Here is a 26,014-nt window from a genome sequence, read left to right on the forward strand (position 1 = left end):
AAATTTGGGTGGGCCCTAGAGTCTTTGCTCGGTCCTACAGCAAACTATCAGAGTAGAAGATGCTGTACAAACTTACAGGTCAGGTAGATAGACTGGCAAGAGTCACCCGGGAAGGATTTAAAGAATTAAACGTACAATTACAAGCCACCACAAAAATGACTTTACAAAATCCATTAGCCTTAGATTTGTTACTCCTGAAAGAGCATGGAGTAGGTGGATTTTTAAAGGGACGGGTTGGTCATTGCTGCGTTCACATCCCAAATGTAACTGCAGATGTAGAATATGACATCAATCAGTTGAAACAAAGAGAGCACGAAGCACAAGAAGAGCAAAAGGATTTGACTACGACCTGGCTAGGCAAAATCTTTAAAGGGTTAGGGTGGAATGTGAGTTGATGGATTAAATCTGTCATTGAGACTGTGATAATCTTACTAATTGTATTCTTAGCAATTTGGTTAGTTCACAGCATCTTAAAAGGAGAGATACAGAAGAAAACATCCTGGAACCAGAAGATAATAAAGGCACTGACACGAGATCCACGCCCACCATCTTCTGGTTCTCCAGTGCGTGACAGCATCCACGACAACGTTTACATCAACCATGGCCTTGAAGAACGTCAAGAATAAATTGAGAAATTAAGGACTGTATCAAGTGAAAACATTGACACCTATAGTGAAGTGAAAATGCTTTCAAAGGGGGGAGAATGATAGTGGGGCCCTGGAAAAATGTCAAAAATAGACTCTGAAAATGTTAGGCTTTGTGCTTGCCAGATCATGTGAAATTGCACCTGTGTAAGCAGAACATGATAAATGATATAATTGTTAGATGTGATGATTGTTTAGTAATTAAATATAATTATTGTTTAATCATAAGAAGAATCATGAGAAACTATGTTAGAAGTTTGAGGGGGGCCACAAGGAGCCCATGCTTGGCTGAAATCTATGTATACAATAGAACAATATAAGTTTAGTCATTAACATGAAAGTTATATAAGGATAGAATATAAAAACATGTTCATCCCGAACCCATGTCGGAGTCAGATTTGGGTTGGTACCTCTGACACCCAGAGCTCTTCAATAAAAGCACCTGCATATAATCACTCTGGTGATTATGTGTTTCTGAACGCTAATATACCCAGTAAAGTGTTAAACCCTTCCCAGTTGCTGTGCATGAGGCTCTATGAATATGCACCAGGCTGATGTAAGGGGAAAGGTATTTCAGGGGATCCCCGAAGGTAACAGGGTGCTCCTGGCTGAGCGCCAAGATGCACCCGGCCGTAATAACCTTTGCTCCATGGTCCTGGTCTCCAATTGTTCTTTATTAAACTTTTTAGATTTTCACAGGAGACTGAACGCATTTTTAACACTTTTGAATGGTTGAAGTTTTTTCATTTTTCACGGGAGGCAGTTTTGAAGAGCTGCAAGGGGCCAATCTGCCTGCAACAAGCACCATTCCACGGGCTCTTGTCACCTTTCCCGACACGTCTGCTGCAGCTCATGGAGGGTAAAGCCCTGGAGGCTCCTTATGGGCGGTTATGGACGATTGCAGGCAGCGCCTCCATGCCCTGGATCAGCGGTGCCCACTCCTGGGAACCCCCACGTGTTCCAGTTTCTGTGAAGCTGCCTGTGAAAAACACATTCACTCTCCTGTGAAAATGTAAACAGTTTAATAAAGGACATTTATTAAAGTTTAATGGGAGACCAGGACCATGGAGCAAAGGTTATTACGGCCGGGTGCATCTTGGCACTCAGCCAGGAGCACCCTGTTACCTTCGGGGATCCCCTGAAATACCTTTCCCCTTACATCAGCCTGGTGCATATTCATAGACCCTCATGCACAGCAAACTTTCCCTCAAACTAGTTTACGTTCCAAGAACTCGATGACTAATGTATTTCAGATTAAAAATATCTAAAGAAACTAACATGCAATCTTACACATCTTAGTTAAACAATTCATATTACAAATACACTAAACACAAAACCAAACACCACTATAATTTCTCAGACATTTCAACCAAACAATTAAACTTTAATAACATCCTTAAGTACTCTTTAAAAATTAAAATTATTTTCAAAAGATTAATTGTGTGTGGGTGGTTTTATTTCAATATTGGTTTTTGGACTGTTTGGGTTAGATGATTTAAAAAATGGGATTTTTATAGGAATTGAATCAGCTGAGAAGGTGGCACTCTGCAAACAGAATTGACTGAAAATAAATGGGACAGAAATCAGTAACTCTGAAAGTTTTATTTGCTATCAAATACATCCCACACACCCAGGCCCACACAATCCCCATCCCATTGCTCCAAATTGGGATCCCACTTCTCCAAATCCCCTTCTAACCCCATCTCACCCTGGTGGCTGTGGAATGGAGAGTTTGGCATGGGATTGAGTTTTTTTTTGAGGAGGGAACAAGGAATTTGAGGTAGGATTGAGCCTTTTTGGGTTAAAATTCAGTTATTTTCAGTGGGATTTGAGTGGTTTTGAAGTAACAGATCCATCCCTCTTGGCTTTTGGAGTAGAGAGAGAGGGAGAAGAGAAAAAAATTCAGGCCAAACCAAAGGAGAAGCAGCCAGGTGTGTTCCCAACATGGATCACAGGGAATGTGAGTGACCAGGGCTGTGCCCAAAGTGCCTCCTCTGGTGGGGGATGGAGCTGCAGCAGCGCACGAAGCTCTTCCCGCACTCGGGGCACTCGCAGGGCTTCCCTTAGCGGTGCCTCCGTTGGTGTCGGGTCAAGTGAGAGCTCCTGGAGAAGCTCTTCCCACACTGGGGACACTCATAGGGCCTCTCCCCAGTGTGGATGCGCCGGTGGGTGACGAGGTGGGAGTTACGCTGGAATCCCTTCCCACAGTCGGGGCATTGGAAGGGCCTCTCATCTGTGTGAATCCGATAGTGCCGGAGGAGATCAGAGCTGGTCTGAAACCTCTTCCTGCATTTATCACACTCGTAGGGCCTCTCCCCTGTGTGGATGCGCCGGTGGATGACGAGGGTGGAGTTGCACTTGAATCCCTTCCCACAGTCGGGGCATTGGAAGGGCCTCTCCTCTGTGTGAATCCAATAATGCTGGAGGAGATTGGAGCTGGTCTGAAACCTCTTCCTGCATTTATCACACTCGTAGGGCCTCTCCCCTGTGTGGATGCGCTGATGGGTGACAAGGGTGGAGTTGCACTTGAATCCCTTCCTGCAGTCAGGGCATTGGAAGGGCCTCTCCTCTGTGTGAATCCGATAGTGCCGGAAGAGACTGGAGCTGGTCTGAAACCTCTTCGCACGCTTGGAGCACTCATAGGGTCTCTCCCCAGTGTGGGACCTCTGGTGGCTGATCAGGTGGGAGCTCCTCCTGAAGCTCTTCCCACACTCCCCACACTCGTAGGGCTTTTCCCCAGTGTGGATCCTCCGGTGCACAGTCAGGTTGTACTTCAACCTGAAGCTCTTCCGACACTCCACGCACGTGTGGCGCTTCTCCCCATCATGGAGCTGCTCATGGAGCACCAGCTCCGAGCTCTGGCTCCATCTCCGGCCGCCTTCCCGGCCCAGGCTGCCTCTTTCCCCCTCACATCCCCGCCATCTGCGTTTGCAGCCCCTCCTCGTGCGGCATCTCCGGGGCTTTTCCTCCCCATTGGCTTCCTGTGCCGTGGAGCCGCTCAAAACAGCCTCTGCCACCAGGTTCTGCCGCGGGCATTTGTCCTCCCTGCTCTCCATGCTCAGCTCCTGCTCTGGGCGAGGAAGGACAAGGACAGCATGGGATTTGCCTCCGTGCCACAGGCAAGGGCAACAAGATCCCCCCAGGCCGTCTCTGGGGACGCACTGCCCCCTCTTGGCTCTCCCCATTTCGGGATGCCGGGGCTGTTTGGGCTCCCGGGCTCCCTTCTCCCCTCATTCTCTGCTCTGGGCTGCAGCGGCTCCAAGGAGTCCCCCCTGCCCCTTTCCAGGCTCTTGAGGCTCCCGCCAATGGCGGCGCTCCCCCCTCTCTGGCCTCCCCACTTTGGCCTCCTGGGGGACACAGGGCTCTGCTCCTCCCGGCTGCCTCTGCCGGCAGCTGCCACCGCCACCCCCCGATGTCCCCCCGAGAGGCCTTTTCCGCTCAGCCTTGGACTTCTTCATTCTCCAAACATCCCCCCAAAAACCCAACCCAGGGACCCCCCGGGATATCCGGGCTGGGCTCCCCCTCCCCGCTCACCTGCGCCATGGGGGGGGCGATGATCCCACAGGTGGGGGCTGCGAATTCAGGCAGGGCTCGAGACCGCGTGGCTCCCGCAGCTCAGCCTTGATCCACCATTGCACTTCCTCTTCCTCCCGCTCCTCCTCTGTCCTATCTCCACCTCCCCCCTAACCCCGCCTCCTTCACTGCTTTTTCTCCTCCGGCTCCTCCTCTTCCATCCCCCCTCCTCCTCTGTCTTATCCCCACCTCCTGCTCCTCTTCCATCCCGCCCCTTCCATTCCTTCTCCTCCTCCTCCCCCCTTACCCCGCCTCCTCCTCCCCCTCCATCCCTGCCCTTCCCTCCCTCCTCCTCCTCCCCCAGCAGCAGCCACACCCTCGGTGCCCCGTTCCCGCAGCCCTCGCAGCCCGCGGCAGCAGCGGCGATGGAGCCGGGACAGGTCGGCATGGGCAGCGCGGGGCTCTCGGCTGCTCCCAGCCGCTGCGGGCGGGGGGAAGCCGGCCCGGGCCAAAGGAGAGGCAAACTGGGCAAACTGGGGGCAGATCACAAAGCTAAGGATGCAGCAGAAAATGGAGCTGAAAGAGTTATTTTAATATTCACTCCAAACGAGGAAAAACTGGAAATTCCAAAGTTTAGGGAAGCCGAGAAAAAAGAATTAAACAAGATAGGAAATGAACAAGATAAATCATAGAAATAGAAACTTCTACATGGAAGACAATTACTTAATAAAATGTGCTTACTAGGAAAATATTAGAAGACGTGCATCAGAAACCCCACTGGCGTACCCAAGCTTTGTGTGATCATTTTTTAAGGAATTTTGGGTGCCCTGGGATTTGTGGTGTAGCAAAGCAAGTAACTGAAAGATGCTTAATTTGCCAAAGGATAAATAAAAAGGTGATGAGAAAAACAACATTAGGAGGTCATGAGTTAGCTCGTCGACCATTTCAAAATATCCAAGCAGAAGTTTAGATTTGTTAGGTTCTGGATTTATTTGGAAAAAAACCCATTTAATCTAGAAGAAAGAGAATATACCATATGTTAGACAGGAGATTTTAGGAGAATAAAAATCTTTGAAGTATCAGAAACACCCGAGGAAAAAAAACAAGAAAATAAAAAGGGGAAATGAAAGGGAGGGGAACAAGAGGAAAAGTCAGAAAGAGAGTGGGATCCTCTGCAGCTCTTGCCCCCTCCGTTCGCGGCCGAGGCGCCTGTCCCGGGTCCCGGCTCGCTGCCCGCCTCAGCTCCGCCTGCCCCGGTTTCCATCCCAGGTGCGGGCTCACTGCCCAGGGCAGCTCCACCTGCCCCGGCGCTGGCGGTGAATTTGTGTGCCCTGGCCCCACTGCCCGGCCCGCGGCCGCTCTGCCGGCCATGCTGGGGAAGATGGGGGTTGCTCTGTCCTGCCGCGTGGGCCGAGGTCACCGCGCCGACCGCACCGAGGGCGGGTCCCAGCCATCCCATCCCCGGCTGCCCTGCCCGTGCCAGCTGCGCTGGGCAGCGCCGCTGCTGCTGCCGGGGTCTCCCACCTGCCTTTGCTCTGCCGGGAGCTGCCGGATCAGCCGCCATAAGCCATGTGGGGGCTGCCCACGCTCCGGCTCGGCCTCCACGGGAAGATCCCCCTCTGGCGATTCCGGCAGCAGACCCTGCCCACACTCCGACCGAGCCTCGGCGGGATATCCTCCCCTGACCCCTCCTGCTCTGAGTTACGTCCCCTTGGTAACCACAGCTCCTGCTGTTCAGGGAAAATCCCTCTCTCTACAGGAAGCACCTTATCGAAACACTAGGAGCTCAGTTAAAAGGCAGCCCTCTCCAAATTCTTTCTCAAAACACGAGAGAAAGGCTACAGAAGGTAAAAAAGTGAAAGAGTTAGATGAAGGGATTGCTCTATTGCCGTTAAGAGAGGTTCCCATGGCAGGGATGCGCTGCCCCGCCCCGCGGGAGCCACCGGCGCCCCTGCCGGCCGTGCCCGGAACTGCACCCAAGGGGAAAGCGCCGCAGCCGAAAGGCCGGGACCGGCTCCGGGCTCTGTTTGTTGGCACTGCCGGAGCTGTTTATACACACTACTATTATTATATTATACACACTAGTAAAGAACTGTTATTCCTAATCCCATATCTTTGCCTGAGAGCCCCTTGATTTCACTATCCTAAAAATTAAGAGGGAGGGGGTTTGCATTCTCCATTCCAAGAGAGGCTTTTTCTGCCTTCCCAAGCAGACACCTGTCTTGTAAAGCAAGACAAGCACACACAGGCACTGAGGGGGGCTGCAGGAGGGGCAGAAGAAGGCCCTGCAGCACTTGGGCACAAAGGCCCAGCAGGTGAATGCAAGAAGGGAGCAGCAAAAGGCCAAGCTGAAGGCAAAGGCCAGGGCAGAGCTCCTACAGTCCCTGAGGGATCAGCCCCAGGGCCCAAGGGGGCCCCGGCACCCAGGGCACGGGCTCGGCCACAAGCACCCGGCAGAGGCATTGCCCTCCTCGGCAGGGCACAGCCCACCCAAACAGCCCCTGGCAAGGAATCAGGGCTCCAGCTGCAGGGCACAAGGACACTGCAAGCAGAGACAGCAGCACCCTCAGGACCAGCAAGTCCACCCCGTGATGGACATGGATTGGCAGGGCTGTCACAGCTCCCATCACACCAGGGACCCTCCACACTGGAGCCCTTGAGAACATTCAGGTGGGTCTGCATTGAGAGGAGGCATTTCCTGATGGACACAGGGGCCTCTCAATCTGCTCTGAATCTTAGACCTAAAGGGGAAAATAGTAAAGGAATATTTTAATTTTTAAGGGAATGAGTGGGAAAGATGAGCAGGTATGATTTGTTCAACCACTATTAGAAGCTGTGGGGGATAGGTTTGAAATAAATGAATTTCTTTTTCTTCCTCCTGTGATTGTAATTAACTAGGAAGGAGTTTGAGAGCTGGATTTTAATACTGTAAAAAGGGATACAGAGGCTAGTTCTGTTGTACCTCTGTGTCAAAAGTCTGACAAGGCCTATGCTGAAGTGAACCCAGAAGTGTGGGCAGCCCCAGGGAAATACAGAAAATTAGATATGGAGACTCTACAAATTAAAGCAACCAGGACAGGCAATACCCTGTTCCAAGAGAGGGAAGGAAGGGCTCACAGCCTGGTATTGAGTCCCTGTTAAAGGCAGGGCTTTTGGAGCCAAGGATGTCTCCCTACAACACTCCTATCTTGCCAGTCAACAAACCGGATGGATGGACACAAGGAGGAAACACAGAATTTTCAAGTGTTAAAATTAAGATTAACTGAGGCGAGTGGCCTGGGCCTTCCAGACAGGGAAAAAGAATTTGAATTATAGGTGGACGTTAAACAGGGTCTTGCCAAAGGAATTCTTGTGCTAAAATGTTTAACCCAGTGGCCAGAGAGCAGCCTCATTGTCTGCAGAATTGTGCAGCCACAGCTTCCGTGGGAGCAGAGGCTGAAAACTGATGACAACAGGAGGATCTCCTAGAGTTCAAGTCTGGCATCAAGTTAAAGCTTTGACAACCAAAAGAGCCTCTAAATGGATGAGCAGGGCTCGGTTATTACAGTATGAAACTTGTTCAATGGCACAGGAGGATTCAGAACTGAGGACAGGGCAAGGGTTTAACCCAGCCTCCTGTTTGAACAGCCTGGAGAGGGGCTGGCAAGGAACCCAGGACTGCACTCAAGGGACAGAGCTCCCGAGCCAGGCTGGGAGAGATTGATGGGACATTCCCTGGCCTGAGGGAGACAATGTGTTTGTGGATGGCTCTGCAAGGGCAGCAGAAGGGAAAAGAGCTACAAGACAGGCTGTTATTAAGGAAGGGGAATCAGACAAAGCGCAGGTCACCGCCCCATGCTCAGCTCAACCCGTGGAGCTGTGGGTGCTTGTAAGAGCCTGGCACTGAAATGCCCTGAGCAGGAAGGCTTCAAAATCTTCTGCTGACACCATGGCACCTAACAGGGGGCAAAAGCAATTCTGACTGCTTCAGCAAGCACTGGATCACTTAGTAACCTATTTCTAAAACAAATAATTCAAAGATAATGGATTGTGGAAGCAATAGATTCAGATGGGGAACTCATTTTACAGGAAAGACCCTTCAGGGGGGTTATGGCAGCTTTAGGAATACAATGGGACCTCCATAACCCCTGGCAAGCCCAGAGCTCGGGTTGGGTAGAAAGAATGAATGGGGAAATAAAGAAACACCTTTGGAAGCCAGAGATGGAAACCAAGATGCCATGGGTACAGCTTTTGCCATTGGCTTTGGCAAGAAAAAGAGCCAGACCCAAGGCAGATATTCAATTATCTCCCTTGGAATTCATGTCTGGAATTCCTTACCTGGGCAATTCTCCACCTAGTGCAGGGTGGAAATAAGGGATGTAAATGTAAGGCAGGCTGTAGCCAGAATCCTGTCTCCTGTGGAATCTCTCCCACAGGAAGCTGGGCTGGCACAGAGCCTGCCCTGGGACTTTGCTGTTGCCAACACCCAGCCAGGACATCGGCTCCTGCCTAAGGAGTGCAAAGCAGCACCACTGGTGGCCAAGGGGCCCACGCCAAGTGTCCCTGAGGCCAGAAACAGCCGCCAGCACAGCTGAGCACGGGGGGACCCCTCAGCCTGGCCTCAGGGGCTCTGAAGCCCCGGAGATTTGCACTTCCCGCCTGCAGCAGGACCATGGGAGCCGCCCCCGAGCCTGCCCTGAAGGCAACGCAGCAGCAGCCAGGGCTCCACAGCGGGCCAAGCCCCTGGGCCTGCCCACAGATCCTCTGCTCAAACCCTCGGGAATCCTGGCCACCCTCCTCTGGCACCTCCAGCCACTGCGGCCAAGCCTCGCTGCCACTGCTGCAGCTCCAGCGCTGGCTGGGCCTGCACTGCCACAGCTGCTGGGGAGCACCGCGGCACAATTCCACTCTGGGGCTCACTCACACCCACACTCTGGGCTGACTGCGACTGCACTGCTGCAAAATGTACCCATTCTGCTTCTTTTAAATCTTATTTCTCTGCTCAGAAAGGTTTCTCTACTCAAAGGTTTGCCTTTGGAAAGAAATTTTAAAGGTTTTATTTAAGGGGTTCCCAGTCTCTTCGGATGTTAAACTCATCTCCACCACTCAATGGAGATGAGTTTAACATCCGAACAGACTGGGAATAGCCCAAAAGACACCCACAGAGATAACGACCAGCAACAAAACATCAACGCCCCGCAGCAAACAGCAACCAACAGCTGCCCCAGACACTGCCCCCGCACAGCTGGAGACACCTGGTCTGGAAAAGGCTGAGAAGGAAATCCAGGAGTGTGGACGGAATTCACATCAGAGGGAAAGAAATTCGAGTCTAATAGGAAACCAAATCCTAAAAACTTACACGACTTGGAAGCAATGAACATTAAAGCAGTGGATTTAGATTGGTTCAGACTACGTAAAGTTTAGGAAAAATCGAGTAAAACTGACTTGTCATGGAATGATTTTTTCTGCACAGCCGGGCTATGTGTGGATGAAAGTATTTCTGTTGCACATCCTGGCCAGAACCAAGTAATGCCTTGACTCTCTCACACTAAAGAGATTCTTGGAGAGTTTTTGTTTTCCCTACAGTTTCAGTGATAAGATTACAACATGAGAAACATTTTTTATAATAATCCTACTTTATATTGTCAGGTAGGTTTGGGACAGAAGGGTGAGAATCAATTTTTGGTCTGGGTTTTTCCATGTTCGCCTTTATGTTGCATTTTGTAAAATTGAAGAGCTTTAACCGTGATACTTTTAACTCTTAAATAGTTAATACTTTTTTAAAAAAAGCAGATTCCGGGGGCCACATGTGACTCACCAGATGGCAGCCCTGGAAGAGAAGCTTTGGTTCTAGTCAGCCAGGAGAGGAGCTTTAGAAATGTAAATGAACCCTGCTGGGCAAAGCCTGGACAATGTACCTGGGTCTCTTGCCTGGGGCAGGAATTGGGCTGATTCCCCCTGCCCCTCACCCCGAGCTCTGCCTGCTTGCACTGATGGAATTTGCACAGCTCAAGGCAGAGCCCGGGGTGAGGATATCTGACCCTGCAACAGAAACAGGTGAAGCTGCAAAGGGAAACAGCAAATGGAGAATGTTGGGAAAACTTCACTATAAATAAATGGGGGGGAATCATCCCTCTGCCCACTCCAATGTGTGCTGTCACTGTCTGTGTTATATAGGGTGGATTAGAGCACTGAGATGTTCTTGCTACCACAAGTTCCAGGAAATCACTTGGGAATCCAAGTATTTGATGATTTAATTAGAGAAAAATGGTCAATTGATGCAGCCCTGGCTGGAGAGAGCGGCCAAAGATGGGGAGAAGATGAACGGCCAGCAGAACAAATCCTACAACACCATGGACCAGCCCCTGGGAACCCAAACCAATTCATATCAGGAGCCACAGAACCCATTTCTCATTTCAATGGCACCATTAGATTACAAGCTGTCCTCGGAATAACCAACCAGACAGCTCCAGCTCCTGACCTTCCTGCTGAGCAATCCACTGAAAGGAGGAACACAACATTTCACCATGGGGTGGGATCAGATCATCTGTTAGCAGAGAAAAGAGGAGTTTGTGGAAAATCAAATGACTCAAACTGGTCTTGGCAAATAGATGACAAAGCAAAAGTGGTGAAACAGATAACAAAGGAAACAAAAAAGCAGCTCATGTATTGGTCCAAACGTGGAAAGGATGGGAATGGGACATGGTTTTGTGGTTCCCTGGCAGACCATGGGTTAAACGAATGCTGCTTCTGCTCTCCTGTGCTACAGCACCTCTCACCTTTTTACCATGCTCCAAACCTTGAGAGTGCAGCTCATTCAGCAGCTGAGCGAGGGGCCAGGGACTTGTAGATAAGGAAGTAAGGGGCGAAACCACCAGCTTCAATAAATGTTATTAATTAACACGGACTGCTGCTCACAGAAATTCCCGCTAAATTCCTGAACGTCGAGAACAAAAAAGACTTAACAGAGCCGTGAATATCGGCTGTTCTACAAAAGTGGGGGTGCACATTAACGAGGACGTGCAGTTGGCAGATCGGGAGGTCTGAACCTTCCAAGTACCTCAGGCAGTGGGCAAAGGGAGAGGGAGATGAGCCGGGAAAATGAGGATAAAAAGGAGGCTGCGAACTACAACAATGGCAGCGAGCGCACGGCAAATGCCCCACGGCCTCTCCCTCTGCTCAGCAATAAAGTCACTTGTACAGGACTCCTCTGTCTCCTCGGGGCACAGAAACCTCCGGCCACGTGAATTTCCCCGCACAGCCGCGGGCACGGGGCAGCCGCCTCTGTCCCAGCCACAGGAACCGGGCCGAGCCAGCGCTGCTCCGGCAGCGGCTCCTGCCGAGGCAGCGGCCGCAAGGAGACCGCGGGCAGCCGCTCCCGCAGCGCCCTCACGGCAGCGGCACCACGGGCCGGACACGGCACAAGGAACCCGCCTGAGCCCCCTGCCGCCCCCGAGGCCCGCAGCGAGCCCCGAGCCCCCGCACAACCCAGCGCGGCTCCCACCTGCGCTGCGGCCGCCTCCCAGCTCCGCCGCCGCCTCACCGGTGGGTCCCGGTCGCTCCCAGCATGGTCCAAATCACTCCCGGTAGGATCCCAGTTGCCCCCGACACGGTCCCAGCGGCTCCCAGTCATGCCCTGTATGGTTCCTTTCACTCTCAGTCCCTCTCAGTAAGAGCCCAGTGTGGCCCCAGTCACTTCCAGTATGAGCCCGGTCACACCTTACCCGATGCCATTTGCCCCCGCTGTGGTCCCAGTTGCTCCCAGTATAAGTCCAGTCACCTCCAGTTTGATCCCAGTTACTCCCAGACACTCCCAGTACGATGCCAGTGTCCTAGGGTGACGTTATGATGCTTGTATCCCCATTCATGTGTTCTGTTAATGTTGGATATTATGTTCTGTACCTTTAAGACCGGCTCTGAAGAGGGAAAGTTTTGTTTTGGTTTTCTTATCAGCCTGGCGGGACACAGAGACTGCAGCTTTTGCTTTTGCTGCTTTTGCTTTTCGCTTTGCTCTCTCGCTCTTGCTTGCTTCGCTTCTGCTTGCTTTTGCTCATTAGCTAGTTTAGCTAAACTGTCCAATTTCTTCCTGGACTGTTTCTCCTTTCCTTTTTCTGACCATTTCGAACCTGCTCCGGACTGGGACCTGGGAAACTCCAAAATCCTGCACCTTCTGGCCTGCAGCAGCAGCCCCAGCGCCGGAGGGACTGAGAAGAGAGTGACCACCCCCAAGAGAGACTTTCTGAATTTGTCATCTTTTTTCAGAGTGTTGCCATCCGGTATTGTTCATTTTGTGTGCTGGGGGGTGCTGTGCCTGTTAAATAAACAGGTTCTTTCCACTCCTCTCCGAGGAATCCTTCCCGAACCAGTTGGGGGGAGGGACCGTGTGGGTTTGCTTACTGGAGAGGCCCTCATTTGGAAATTCTCCTCCAAATTTGCCCTAAACCACGACAAAATCTTGGCGCCCAATGCTGGGCTCGAGAGAGTGAGTGGAAAAACCCTGTTTTGAGGGTATTTTGGTTGCCATTACTCTCTGTTTGTTTGAAGCAGTTAATAGCCATGCTTTTTGAATTCATGATGAGTGTTGGGGTGAAGGCTTGCATGTGCTTCTGGTCCCTAGGGTTTTTCGAGATTTTAATACCTCTGTGGTCCCTAGGTTTATTTTCCTATCCTGAAATAGTTCTAGTATTGTCCCTCATACGTAGTTTTTACAGTAGAGGGGCAGTGACCAGAATAGCTATCCTGCTGGGCTTGATGGCAATGATGTGCAAGAAGTTTATAAACATGTTGGGGTCTGCTCCAGGTATGAATGGTTCTTGGCTATGGTTATTTGTCCAGTTTGTTAGAGGAGGAGCAGCAGGGAATGAGGCTTTTCAGCCTTTGCTTTCCTTCTTCTCCTATGAATCGGTTGCATCAGTAGTAAAGGATGTTCAGTTTCCCCTGAATGTTAAAGAAACCATCTTTCTTGTATTCAATCTGGTAGCCTTCTTCTATACAGTCTGCTGTTTCTCCAGAATGAGGGCTGAGATTTCTAGACAGACTGATGAGGCCCCTGACTCAGGAGTAGACCCAGGCGTGGAACATCCTGAGGGGTGTGGGAAATGGGAGGATATGGGCCAAATCCTGAAGGAATTCTCTGACCCTATAGTCTGGGATTTTCCCCATAAACAAATTCAGAACCCAGCTGAGGTGGGGAAATATCTGAGAGAGAAATACCAGGATGAGCCTAAGGAGAGAAAGGTCATTGCAGTGAGCTGGGCCCTGGCATATGCTTATCGCACTCTGTTGGAGACTGTAGGACAGCAGACAGAGGCAGGGGGGCAGGGAGATAAATCAGCAGCTGTCCCAGTCACTCAGGCTGCAGCCAACACCCCAGGCTCAAAGCCAGCAGCCAAACCAGATAGCGAGCCTAAGCCAGCAGCTAAACCAATGGCTGCTGCTACCAGTACTAGAAGCGGGAAATGCACGGACAAGACCAATCGACCAGTGGATGATGATGATGATGATGATGCAGGAGAAGGAACCTCAATGCCTCCTGACATAAAATCAGGAGTCAAAGCAGCAGGTGCAAGACCAGATGCAAATATTGAGTCTTTTTCCCTGAAGGACCTTCGTGGCTTACGGAAGGATTACACCCGACGACCTGATGAATCCATAATTCGTTGGTTAGTCCGTCTCTGGGATGCTGCAGGCGAGGCTACAATTCTGGATGGCACAGAAGCAAGGCATTTGGGATCCCTGTCACATGATCCTGTCATCGACCAAGGAATGATGAGGGGGGCAAACCCTCAGAGCCTCTGGGCACGGGTCTTGGAAAGTGTTGCACAAAGATACCTGTGTGCAGATGATCTTTATATGCAACAGACACAGTGGAAGACCATAGAGCAAGGGATCCAACGCCTGAGAGAGATGGCAGTGGCAGAGATTATCTTCTCAGATGATGTGACAACTAGGAACCCAGACCTGGTGCCATGCACATCTGTGATGTGACGGAAACTTGTGCAACTTGGGCCACACGAATATGCTTCTGCCCTAGCCATAATGAAGCGGGATGAGAGGGATGAGACTGTGCTGGATATGGCAAGGAAGCTCCGAGCATATGCAGATGCTGTACATGGCCCAACACATGCCAGAATTGCAGCGGTAGAAACACGTCTGTAGAACTTAGAGGATAAGATAGAAGAGAATCATAAGAAGCTCAGAGAGGAGATTAAAGAAGATCTTCTCCAAATCTCGGCAGTACAGATCAGAGGTTCTGGTATCCAAGGCAGACGTTCCCCAGATGGCCAGAGAAGGTACACCCCACGAACAGAGCTGTGGTTCTACCTGCGTGACTGTGGAGAAAACATGAGGAGGTGGGATGGAAAACCTACTGCTGTTCTGGCACGACGGGTGCGTGAATTGAAGGAAGCCACCAGGAAGAAAGCAGCTCCAGTTGCCCGTAGCCGAACCACCAGGTATGATGCTGATGATGCCATGTCTGATCCCCTTGAAGGAACATCCAAGACATTTGCCCAGGGAAAGAAGGATAACCAGGCTTAGAGGGGCCCTGCCTCTAGCCAGGTGGAGGCCAGGGAAAATCGTGTTTTCTGGTCTGTGTGGATTCGTTGGCCTGGCACATTGGAACCACAAGAGTATAAAGCTTTGGTTGATACTGGTGCTCAATGTACATTAATTCCATCGAGACATGTGGGGACAGAGTCTGTTTCTATTGCTGGTGTGACAGGAGGATCCCAGGATTTCACTTTGGTGGAAGCTGATGTGAGCCTGACTGGGAATGAGTGGAAGAAACATCCTATTGTGACTGGCCCAGAGGCCCCATGTTTTTTGGGCATAGACTACCTTCAAAGTGGGTATTTCAAAGACCCAAAAGGACTCAAGTGGGCATTTGGGATAGCTGCTGTAGAGACAGAGGGCATCCAGCAATTGAACACCTTGCCTGGGCTGTCTGAGAATCCATCTGCAGTAGGACGCCTGATGGGAGAACAGCAACAAGTGCCAATTGCCACCTCCATAGTGCATCGACGACAGTATAGAACCACTCGAGATGCTGTGATCCCCATCCATAAGATGATCCGAGAGCTGGAGAGCCAAGGGGTGGTCAGCAAGACCCACTCACCCTTCAACAGCCCCATTTGGCCTGTGCGAAAATCTGAAGGAGAATGGAGATTGACTGTGGACTACCGTGCATTGAATGAGGTGACTCCACCACTGAGTGCTGCCGTGCCAGACATATTAGAGCTCCAGTAGGAGCTTGAGTCCAAGGCAGCGAGGTGGTATGCCACTATAGACATTGCCAATGCATTTTTCTCCATTCCTCTGGCAGCAGAATGCAGGCCTCAGTTTGCCTTCACCTGGAGGGGCGTGCAGTACACCTGGAAGCGACTGCCCCAGGGATGGAAGCACAGTCCCACCATCTGCCATGGACTGATCCAGACTGCACTGGAAAGGGGTGAGGCTCCAGAACATCTGCAGTATATTGATAACATCCTTGTGTGGGGAAGACAGCAGCAGAAGCGTTTGAGAAAGCGGAGAAAATCATCCAGATTCTCCTAAAAGCTGGCTTTGCCATCAAGAAGAGCAAAGCAAAGGGACCTGCTCAAGAGATCCAGTTTCTGGGAGTGAAGTAGCAAGACAGACAGCGTCAGATTCCTACAGACGTCATCAACAAGATCACAGCAATGTCTCCACCCACCAATAAGAAAGAGACACAAGCTTTCCTGGGTGCCATAGGCTTTTGGAGGATGCACATTCCTGAGTACAGTCAGATCGTGAGCCCTCTCTACCTGGTCACCCGCAAGAAGAACACTTTCCACTGGGGCCCGGAGCAGCAACAAGCCTTTGCCCAGATCAAGCAGGAGATTGCTCATGCAGTTGGCCTTGGCCCAGTTAGGACAGGACCAGATGTGAAGAACATGCTCTATTCTGCAGCCGGGAACCATGGCTTGTCCTGGAGCCTTTGGCAGAAGGTGCCTGGGGAGACTCGGGGTCGACCACTGGGATTCTGGAGCTGAAGTTACAGAGGCTTTGAGGCCAACTGCACTCCCACAGAGAAGGAAATCTTGGTTGCCTATGAAGGAGTCCAGGCTGCCTCAGAGGTGATTGGTACAGAAGCACAACTCCTCCTGGCACCCCGACTACCGGTGCTGGGGTGGATGTTCAAAGCAAAGGTTCCCTCTATGCACCATGCCACCAGTGCTACATGGAGTAAATGGATTGCTGTTATCACACAGCGCGCCCATCTTGGAAACCTGAATCACCCTGGGATTCTGGAAATAATTACAAACTGGCCGGAAGGTGAAAACTTTGGTCTCACTGATGAAGGGGAACAAGAAGTGACACAGGCTGAAGAAGCCCCACCATACAACCAACTGCCAGCAGAAGATACACGATATGCTCTTTTTACTGATGGTTCTTGCCGCACTGTGGGAATGAACCGGAAGTGGAAAGCAGCCGTATGGAGCCCCACACGACAGGTTGCACAAGCTACCGAAGGAGAAGGTGGATCAAGTCAACTTGCAGAACTCAAAGCCGTTCAACTGACCCTGGACATTGCTGAGAGAGAGAAGTGGCCAAAGCTCTACCTCTACACTGATTCATGGATGGTAGCCAATGCTCTGCGGGGATGGCTGGAGAGGTGGAAAGAGGCCAACTGGCCGCGTAGGGGAAAGCCAATCTGGTCTGCTAATGACTGGAAAGATATTGCTACCAGGGTAGATAAGCTGCCTGTGAAAGTCCACCATGTAGTTGCCCACGTTCCCAAGAGTCAGGCTAATGAGGAACACTGAAACAACGAGCAGGTAGATCAGGCAGCAAAAATAGAGGTGTCAAAGATAGACTTAGATTGGCAACACAAGGGGGAGTTGTTCCTAGCTCGATGGGCCCATGATGCCTCAGGCAATCAGGGCAGGGATGCCACCTATAAGTGGCTACAAGACTGTCGCAGACAGCTTTTCATTAAAAATCCATCTTTAGAATTTTTTCTTTCTGAGAAGCTGAGAGGCCTCAGAAACAAAATGTAAACAATGGTTATCTGCTGCTGTGGAACGCAACAGGTGGATCCGTGATTGGTCTCGTGTGGATGTTTGGAATAAGTGACCAGTCACGGCAGTCTCTGTCCGAGCCACAGACCTTTGTTTTCATTCTTTTCCTTTCTATTCTTAGCTTAGCTAGCCTTCTGAGATGAAACTTTTCCTTCTATTCTTTTTAGTATAGTTTTAATGTAATATCTATCATAAAATAATAAATCAAGCCTTCTGAACATGGAGTCAACATTCTCGTCTCTTCCCTCACCTGAAAACCCCTGTGACCACGGTCACAGATGGTGACCCTGAGTGACTGAGGGAGATTCATCACTTGGTGAGAGCCCAGAGGAGCTGCTACACTGGGTAAACCCCAAGTGTGTGGCATTGATGGTCACCTCACGAGTGACCACAGAAGTGGATTCTAGCCAGGAGCTGAAGAACTGAAGATCCTGATTTGGACAGGGTTCACAGCAAGGCTGACCACAAAGGGAACCTTCTGAAAAGCCTCCAGAAAAGATGTCCGGAAAGCCTAGCAGCACCATGCAGCTGGCCAGAGAGTGCTGGACACTGTCACAAGGTTCTGTTAGCTTTTCCCCTCCTGAAAATGCTGCCCTTCGCAGATTGTGGCTGCAAATGTGGGGGAGGGTCCCCACAGAGGCAGAGGTTCATTTCTCCCCTTCAGAGGAGAAACTTATTGCCCTCTGACAAAAATAGGGTGAAGAGGACAGAATTCCTATGGTAGAGAGACATTTCTATGAGTTTTTTTGATGGGCAAAGCTCTATGGGTTTTTTATGAATGTGCTCTATGCCCTTGATATGTTCATATGGGAATGCATGGAATCCATTTTTGAAGCCGCCTTGGACCGTGGACTGGGGTAGCCCAGGATTTATCCCGGGTTCAGGACGCTCTTCCTGGTCTTGAAACGGAGAGCAGCGTCCTTTCAGTGGATTGCTGATTGCAGGGGGCAAGCCCCATTCCCCCCAGTTCTCACGGGAGAAGACCCTTTGGAGGGGGACGATCTGCTGCTTCCCAGCCCCGCTGACTCGCAGCGGGGGGTGAGATTTTGCCTGCAGCCAAAGTTGTTTTTTTTCCTGCGTCTTTGGAGCATGCTCGGACGGAGCCATTTTTCCCCCCCTCGTTACCCTCGGGGGGGTCTGAGTGGGCTGTGCCCCCCGCCCGGCCCCACAGGCACCGCCCCGCCCAGCCCATAGACCCTGCCCTGCTCAGCGCCGCGGGTGGCACCGGTCCTCGGGGCCCCGCCTGCCGAGCCCGCAGGGCCACCCCAGCCCGCCCCGCGGGTGCGTGCGGCCCCTCCAGCCGGTGTCCCTCCAGCAGAGCCTGTGGGGTCTCCGGCTGCAGCGGCCCTGCCTGCGCCTGCGCGGCCGATCTCAGCAGCACCGCTTCCCGCGGCTGCGCCTGTGCTGCAAGGCAACGCACTCAGCGACGACAGCGACCGGCAAGCGGTGCCGCCCCCCCCGGCTGTTCCGCCACCTCCCGTGCGGACTCCGCCGGATTTTGCGATTGCGCTTCTGCGGCCGATCCCAGAGCCAGGGGCAGAAGCTGCTGCCGACCCCGTGCTGTCCCCGCCATCCCCTCCCGCAGGGACAGAGCTCGCGCCTGTGCTGCCACTCCCGGAGCTGAGCGACACAACAGCAGCATTGTCCCGTGCACCCCTGCTGCCCCCACCGGCCGCCCTGGCGGTTCTGCCGCCTTTGGGGACTTTGTCCTCTGTGTCTGCGTCAGAGGCTGTCCTGGAACCGGTGGCATGTCCAAGCTCGGACCGTCCTGAGCCGTTTGCCCCTGCGAGAGCGGCTGCGGCGGCCGGCCTCTCCTGTGGAGGAGGCGTAGCTCGGTAGCTGAGTGCAGGCGCAGCCCGACTGCCTGCTTTCAAACTCAGCGTTTTTGGCAGGTTGGTGGGTGTTCGGTCGGTGGTTCCCCCCTTGCGGGTTCCAGGGGTGCCTGCCGTCCCCCGTGCATCCCAGTGGCCAGGGGGAGGTGGCTCCCGAAAGTTCTGCCTCTGGTCCCCAGACTGGGAGGCAGATGGAAGGAACACCTTTTGCATTTGCATTGCAGAGGCAGAGGGAACAGCGGAAAGCGACCATCGCTCGCTTGCTGTGGGGACAAAACATCCCCAGATCCGAGATGATGATTCTCGGGACAGCTTCTCTTCCCCCACTGCTGGTATGGGCCAGTGGTTCGGGGAGGAGGAAGCGTTTGGTCACTCATTCTGCCATTGCATTGGCAGCAGGGTGCAGGTTTGTGAGAACACAGACCCCACCTGGCGGGCTGGGCCTGGGCTGCTTGGCTCAGTTCCCCGGGCCAGGGCCACCGCCCAGCCGGCTCTTGGGCTTGGGGCCTTTGCTTGCCCCATCAGGTCCTGGGCCACCGTTTTGTGGGCCAGGTCTGGGGTTCCTGATCCTTCCAAGAGGGCCAGGGCTCCCCAGGGCCTCTCAGGCTCTCTGCTGCTGCTGCTCTTTCCGAAGGAAAAAAAAAAAATTAAATAAAAAGAATTGAAAGAGCTAGTAGCAGCTCAAAAGCACTGAAGAGTCAAAAATTAGCTTCAGCCCAAGTGGTTCAATAAAGTGGCCAAGACATTCCTGAAATTTTCTCAAAATTGTTTGATGACTGTCAATGGATTTCTGATAACTATTGATGGATTCTCTCTAGCAATTTGTTGTTTCAGGATTCTGCAACCTGTTTCAGGACCAAAAGGGACTTTCAGAGATGTCAAAGAGGAACGTCTTCAGTCAATGGAGTTTTTCTGAAACTCAGCTGTTCAGACTTGAACTTTCTTTGCATTGTTTTTGCATTTTCTTATATTGTAAGATTGTTTTAGTGATATGATAGAATTTTATGTTCTACAGGTGAAGAATTTCCTTGATCATTCCACATCAGCACTTGATTGAGGCTTTGATTGGCAACAGATAACCTGTCAAGTGTTTGTTCTTTCTTCTGCATGAGTCGAGCAGAAAGAATTACAAACACTTTTTTTTTAATTTAACTAAAATAAAAAAAAGGTGACATGTCGCTGACATCTATTTATGAAAAATCCTTTCCTTAGGATTTTTTCTCCTGAAAAGCTGAGAGGCCTCAGGAACAAAATGTAAACAATGCTTATCTGCTGCTGTGGAGTTTTGAAGAGCTGCAAGTGGCCAATCTGCCTGCAACAAGCACCATTCCACGGGCTCTTGTCACCTTTCCCGACACGGCTGCTGCAGCTCATGGAGGGTAAAGCCCTGGAGGCTCCTTATGGGCGGTTATGGACGATTGCAGGCAGCGCCTCCATGCCCTGGATCAGCGGTGCCCACTCCTGGGAACCCCCACGTGTTCCAGTTTCTGTGAAGCTGCCTGTGAAAAACACGTTCACTCTCCTGTGAAAATGTACAAAGTTTAATAAGGGACAATGGGAGACCAGGACCATGGAGCAAAGGTTATTACGGCCGGGTGCATCTTGGCACTCAGCCAGGAGCACCCTGTTACCTTCGGGGATCCCCTGAAATACCTTTCCCCTTACATCAGCCTGGTGCATATTCATAGAGCCTCATGCATATCCATAAACTACTTTACATATTCCAGGAATGATTTTACATGGCCCCTCCCTGGGTCTGCCTTTTCAGAGCATGTGTGTTTCTTGGCTGTGGTTTTGGCTCCTTCTCTTTATCACCTCCAGTTTTTGGGCCTTGGTGCACTCTGCCTTCAGACGGGGAGTGCTGATAGTTGGCAGATCTGTACAGGTGTCCTCATCCTGGGTGCATTGGATGTTATCCCACCCAAGCAGGCACTTTAGCACAAGCAGCCTTTTAACAAGCTTAATTAATGACAGAAATAAAAACTATAGAACAAAGTTACTTTCAGAAACAGTCCCAGCCCATATTTGAGCCCAGTCCGTGTGGTCCCAGTCCATAGGATCACAGTCCATACAGTCCCAGTCCATACAGTCCCAGTCCATATTTGATCCCAGTCTGTGTGGTCCTGATCCATATGGTCCCAGTCCCTGGGATCCCAGTCCAAGTGATCCCAGTGTGTGTGGTCCCAGTCCATAGGATTCCAGTCCATTCAGTCCCAGTCCATATTTGATCCCACTCCAGGCTATTCCAGTCTGGAGGGTTCTGATCCACAGGATCCCCATCGACGTGATCCCAGTCCAGGTGATCCCAGCCCATATTTGATCCCAGTCCAGTTGATCCCAGTCTGTGTGGTCCTGATCCATATGGTCCCACTTTGTGGAGTCCCAACCCATAGGATCCCAGTCCATATTTGATCCCAGCCCATATTTGATCCCAGTCTGTGGGGTCCTGCACACACTCCCAGGGTCTGGAATTCCAGTTCCCAGCCAGGAAAAAATGTTCCTACCCTTGAACTTCCTTCCTATCATCTTAAAAAAATTAGAATGACATTATAAATAAATAAATAATAATTAGAATAAATAATTAGAATGAAAATGAAATATAGTAATTTCAACTCTTACTTACAATACTCCAATAATGATTCAAGCCAAAAAACAAGAACTATAACATTACCAATAAATATAAATAAATACCAACCTTTGAAAGTTTTAACTCGATGGCTAATATACTTGAGATAAAAAATATCTAAAAAACTAACATACAATCTAACACACCTTAGTAAAAATTCATATTACAAATATACTAAACACAAAACCAAACACCACTATAATTTCTCAGACATTTTAACCAAACAATTAAACATTAATAATATCCTTAGGTACTCCTAAAAAATTAAAACTATTTTTAAAAATTTAATTTTGTGTGGGTGGTTTTATGTTGATATTGGTTTTTGGATTGTTTGCGTTAGATGATTTAAAAAAGGAATTGAATCAGCTGAGAAGGTGGCACTCTGCAAACAGAACTGACTGAAAATGGACGGGACAGAATCAGTAACTCTGAAAGTTTTATTTGCGATCAAATACATCCCACACACCCAGGCCCACACAATCCCCATCCCACTGCTCCAAATTGAGATCCCACTTCTCCCAGTCTTCTCCCAACTCAATTTCACTCTGGCAGCTGTGGAACGGAGTGAGTTTGGCCTGAGACCGAGTTTTTGTGAGGAGGGAACAAGCAATCTGAGGTGGAATTGAGCCTTTTTGGATTAAAATTCAGGTATTTTCAGTGGGATTTGAATGGTTTTGAGGTGACAGATCGATCACTCCTGACCCATTGGTGTTGGGTGAAGTGAGAGCTGCTGGAGAAGCTCTTCCCACACTGGGGACACTCGTAGGGCCTCTCCCCAGTGTGGATCTTTTGGTGGCAGATCAGCTGGGAATGGCGGCAGAAGCTCTTCCCACACTCCCCACACTCATGGGGCCGTTCCCCATCATGGATCCTCTGGTGCCCATCAGGTCACAGCTCCGCCTGAAGCTCTTCCCACACTCGGAACACTCATAGGGCTTCTGACCATGTGGATCCTTTGGTGGCCGATCAGGCTGGAGCTCCTCCTGAAGCTCTTCCCACACTCCCCACACTCGTAGGGCCGTTCCCCAGTGTGGATCCTCTGGTGCCTGATCAGGTGGCAGTTCCACCTGAAGCTCTTCCCACACTCCACGCACGTGTGGGGCTTCTCCCCATCATGGAGCTGCTCATGGAGCACCAGCTCTGAGCTCTGGCTCCATCTCCGGCCGCCTTCCCGGCCCAGGCTGGCTCTTTCCCCCTCACATCCCCGCCATCTGCGTTTGCAGCCCCTCCTCGTGCGGCATCTCCGGGCCTTTTCCTCCCCGTTGGCTTCCTGCGCCGTGGAGCCGCTCAAAACGGCCTCTGCCACCAGGTTCTGCCGCGGGCATTTGTCCTCCCTGCTCTCCATGCTCAGCTCCTGCTCTGGGCGAGGAAGGACAAGGACAGCATGGGATTTGCCTCCGTGCCACAGGCAAGGGCAACGAGATCCCCCCAGGGCTGTGCTGCAGCCGGGGGCCGTGCTGGGCTGGGAGATGGAGCAGCACAGAGGGGAAAGGGGCACTGACTTCTTCCTCACCTGCCTCAGTGTCTCGGAGCATCTTCCTCTTCCTCGCAGCCTCCCAGGGCTTGGAAATGGGAAATCCTGGTTTGGGGAAAACAAGGGATGAGCACGGTGAAACTGAAGACCTAAGAAGAATTAAAAAAAAAAAAAAATAGGAAATAAAGAAGAAACAAGAAGCATAAGAAGGGTTTAGGCCAGAGAAGTGATCTTTCCAAAGCTGGGCAAGGAAAGCTTCTTGATTCTGCAGGATCTTAGACTTGTGGATGAGAAATGCATTTTTGTTTGGTTCAATTCTGACTTTGGCTTTCAGCATGTGATGATTTTTAACCCAAAATATGCCAGAAACTGAGCTGCACTTTTGCTATCCTGCACAGGCTCCCCCCAAATCCTCTCTACAGCATCACTCTGAGCTCTCAGTAGTGCTGTTTTAGGCATAGAAACATTTGGTGTGTGCAGGTGCTGACAAAAACAGTGGGGAAGTCACAGGCTAGGCTCCAACAACTTGAAAGCTCTGTTTTACAGTGATCACAGTGACCTTCCATGGGAGAGAGAGAGGAGGTTTGAACCTCTTCAAAACATCCACTCCACCTGCAGTTTCCCAAAGAGGAAGATCTTCCCTGGGAGACTCGCACAGGGTGAAACACTCTCACTGCAGCTGAGGGCAGAGGTTGTGTTTAAACAGGAGGGTGAGGAGCAGGCTCACTCCCTCTGTGGCTGGTCCTGGCTGAGAATCCCCCTTGCTGCTCTTTCTGTGGAGAGCAGCTCAGTTAATCCGTGCCAGCTTCTTCTCCTCCTGCCCACTGTTGTCTGGGGACTGCCAACCCCCCGTCCCTGCTTGACACGTTTGGAGTAAGGCTGGGTGTGGACGTGTTCATGGAATCACAGAATCCCCAAATGGTTCAGGCTGGAAAGGATCTTAAAGCTCATCCAGTCCCACCCCCTGCCACAGGACACCTTCCAGCATCCCAGATTGCTCCAAGCCCATCCAGCCTGGCATGGAACATTTCCAGGGATGGGGCAGCCACAACATCCACACCCACAAATATTAATGAATGCTGGACTTGAGCCAGCACCTAAATCCATTCCTCCTTTGTTAAGCTGATCCTAAGATGCATTATGATCCAGGGGAATCAAGGAGTTCTCAATGCCTACCCTTGTATCTCCGTTCTTGGAGTCATGTCACTGAGAATTTCAGTGTTTGCTTAAAAACTTTTCTCAGATAAGGTGTGAAGCCTGAGATCACTTTCAAGACTCAAAATTTTGCTCTCAAGAAAATTAGCTTTTAAAAAATGCCGTGGTTTGAGCCAGTGTCACAGTTTCAGGGAGTTTCAGGTGAGGAGTCCACAGCCCCATCAGTGCCAAGCCTTCCCTTCTAAGAACATCTTCCCCCCCTTTTCCTCCTTTCCCACCTTAAAGAAGAAGCTGAGGAAGCTGGAGCCAGTGCTGCCGTTGCCATCACTGCTTCTGGAATTTCCTTGGCAAGTGTGGCTTTTCTCCCATTTCTGTCCCTGCTGACTTCATCCTTTCAGCCCCTCTCCGACTTCTGGAGGTCTTGGTGGGCTCCATCCTCCAAAACCTCAACTGGCCTTTTAGGAAATCTAACATTTCATCCTGTGAGTCCTCCGTTGAAAGTTTGTGGCCATTGCACCTTTCAGTGAGGCCAAAAACCTCAATTTATATCACTTCAACTTATTTCTGACTCCCACAATTAGTTAATCTTGCATTGATGACTGCCCATTCTGAATCATGGGTCTGGTGCTGGGACACTCAGTGCATTCAGACCAAGGGGTCTCCTGACTTTCCTTAGTCTTTGGGTTTGGACTCTGTCCTGGTGCCGTTTTCATCAGATTTGGACCAGAGGGTGCTGGACACTGGAACAGACTCCCCAGGGAATGGTCACAGCCCCTGTGAATTCAAGGAATGTTTGGACAAGGCTCTCAGACCTGTGGTGGGATGTCCTGCGCAGGGCCATGAGTCAGACTCATGATCCCTGTGAGTCCCTTCCAGCTCAGGATATTCTTGGATTTGTTGGAGTCAGTCATGGATATGAACAAGACACCTCAGGGTGGATTCCTTTCTCTGCTCTCTGGTATTCTGCTCTTTCCTGGCAATCTCCAAGAAAATTGCTCTGCACTAATCTTTTTTTTATCAATTGCAGCAGCTTGCTGGGCTTTCTTCTAAATCTTCCAGATGTCTTTGATCAGCCATGCAAAACACTTTTCATTTTCTCCTGAACTTTGCTTTTCTCTTGAATAAAAAGTGCAGCCAGGCTTGCTTAAGAGGTTTTCTTGAGACAGTACCACTTTCCTTTCTATCTTATGGACCGTGTTTTGCCTTTTAATTTCACCAACGTGACACCTTGGTTGGACAGGGCCGGGTGATTTCCTCATTTGGATCCAGTGGGGCTGGGATTTCCAGCCCTAAACTCCTTGGACTCTGGCACCAAAAATCGATCATAACATCACACAGCAGCTTCTCCCTTTTAAACTTTCTCTGAAATAACCAAAACAGCTCTTAAAATTCCTTTCGCTTACAGCTTACGCTGTGGCATGAGTGTCTCATATCTCGCGACCCCTCCTCGAGACCCCTCTTAGGACGCATCCGCACCCCCCAGGTCCCCCCACAGTGCCCCAGGACCCCTCCCCAGACCCCCCCAAACCCCCGGACCCCTCCCCAAAGCCCTCCCAGACCCACCCGGACCCTCCCCCGCCCCCCCCCCCCGATCCCCTCTCAGGCCCCTCCCGCTCCTGTCCCGAGCCCCGGGGGGTCGCGGCGGCGGCGGGGAAGGGGGCGCCGCTTCCGGCTCGCCTCTGATTGGCTGGGACGGCGAGTGGGAGGCGGGCCTTGCTGAGGGGAGCCGCGCCGTGATTGATTAGTTCAGG

At 51.1% G+C, this 26,014-nt stretch overlaps 1 pseudogene; it reads right to left on the bottom strand.

Moving 5' to 3' along the window:
* Positions 1-2,007: 2,007 nt before the first annotated feature.
* Positions 2,008-24,664, bottom strand: LOC118701199 (zinc finger protein 436-like; annotated as a pseudogene).
* Positions 24,665-26,014: the final 1,350 nt, after the last annotated feature.

The sequence above is a fragment of the Molothrus ater genome, unplaced genomic scaffold (assembly GCF_012460135.2).
Source record: "Molothrus ater isolate BHLD 08-10-18 breed brown headed cowbird unplaced genomic scaffold, BPBGC_Mater_1.1 matUn_MA516, whole genome shotgun sequence".
NCBI lineage: Eukaryota > Metazoa > Chordata > Aves > Passeriformes > Icteridae > Molothrus > Molothrus ater.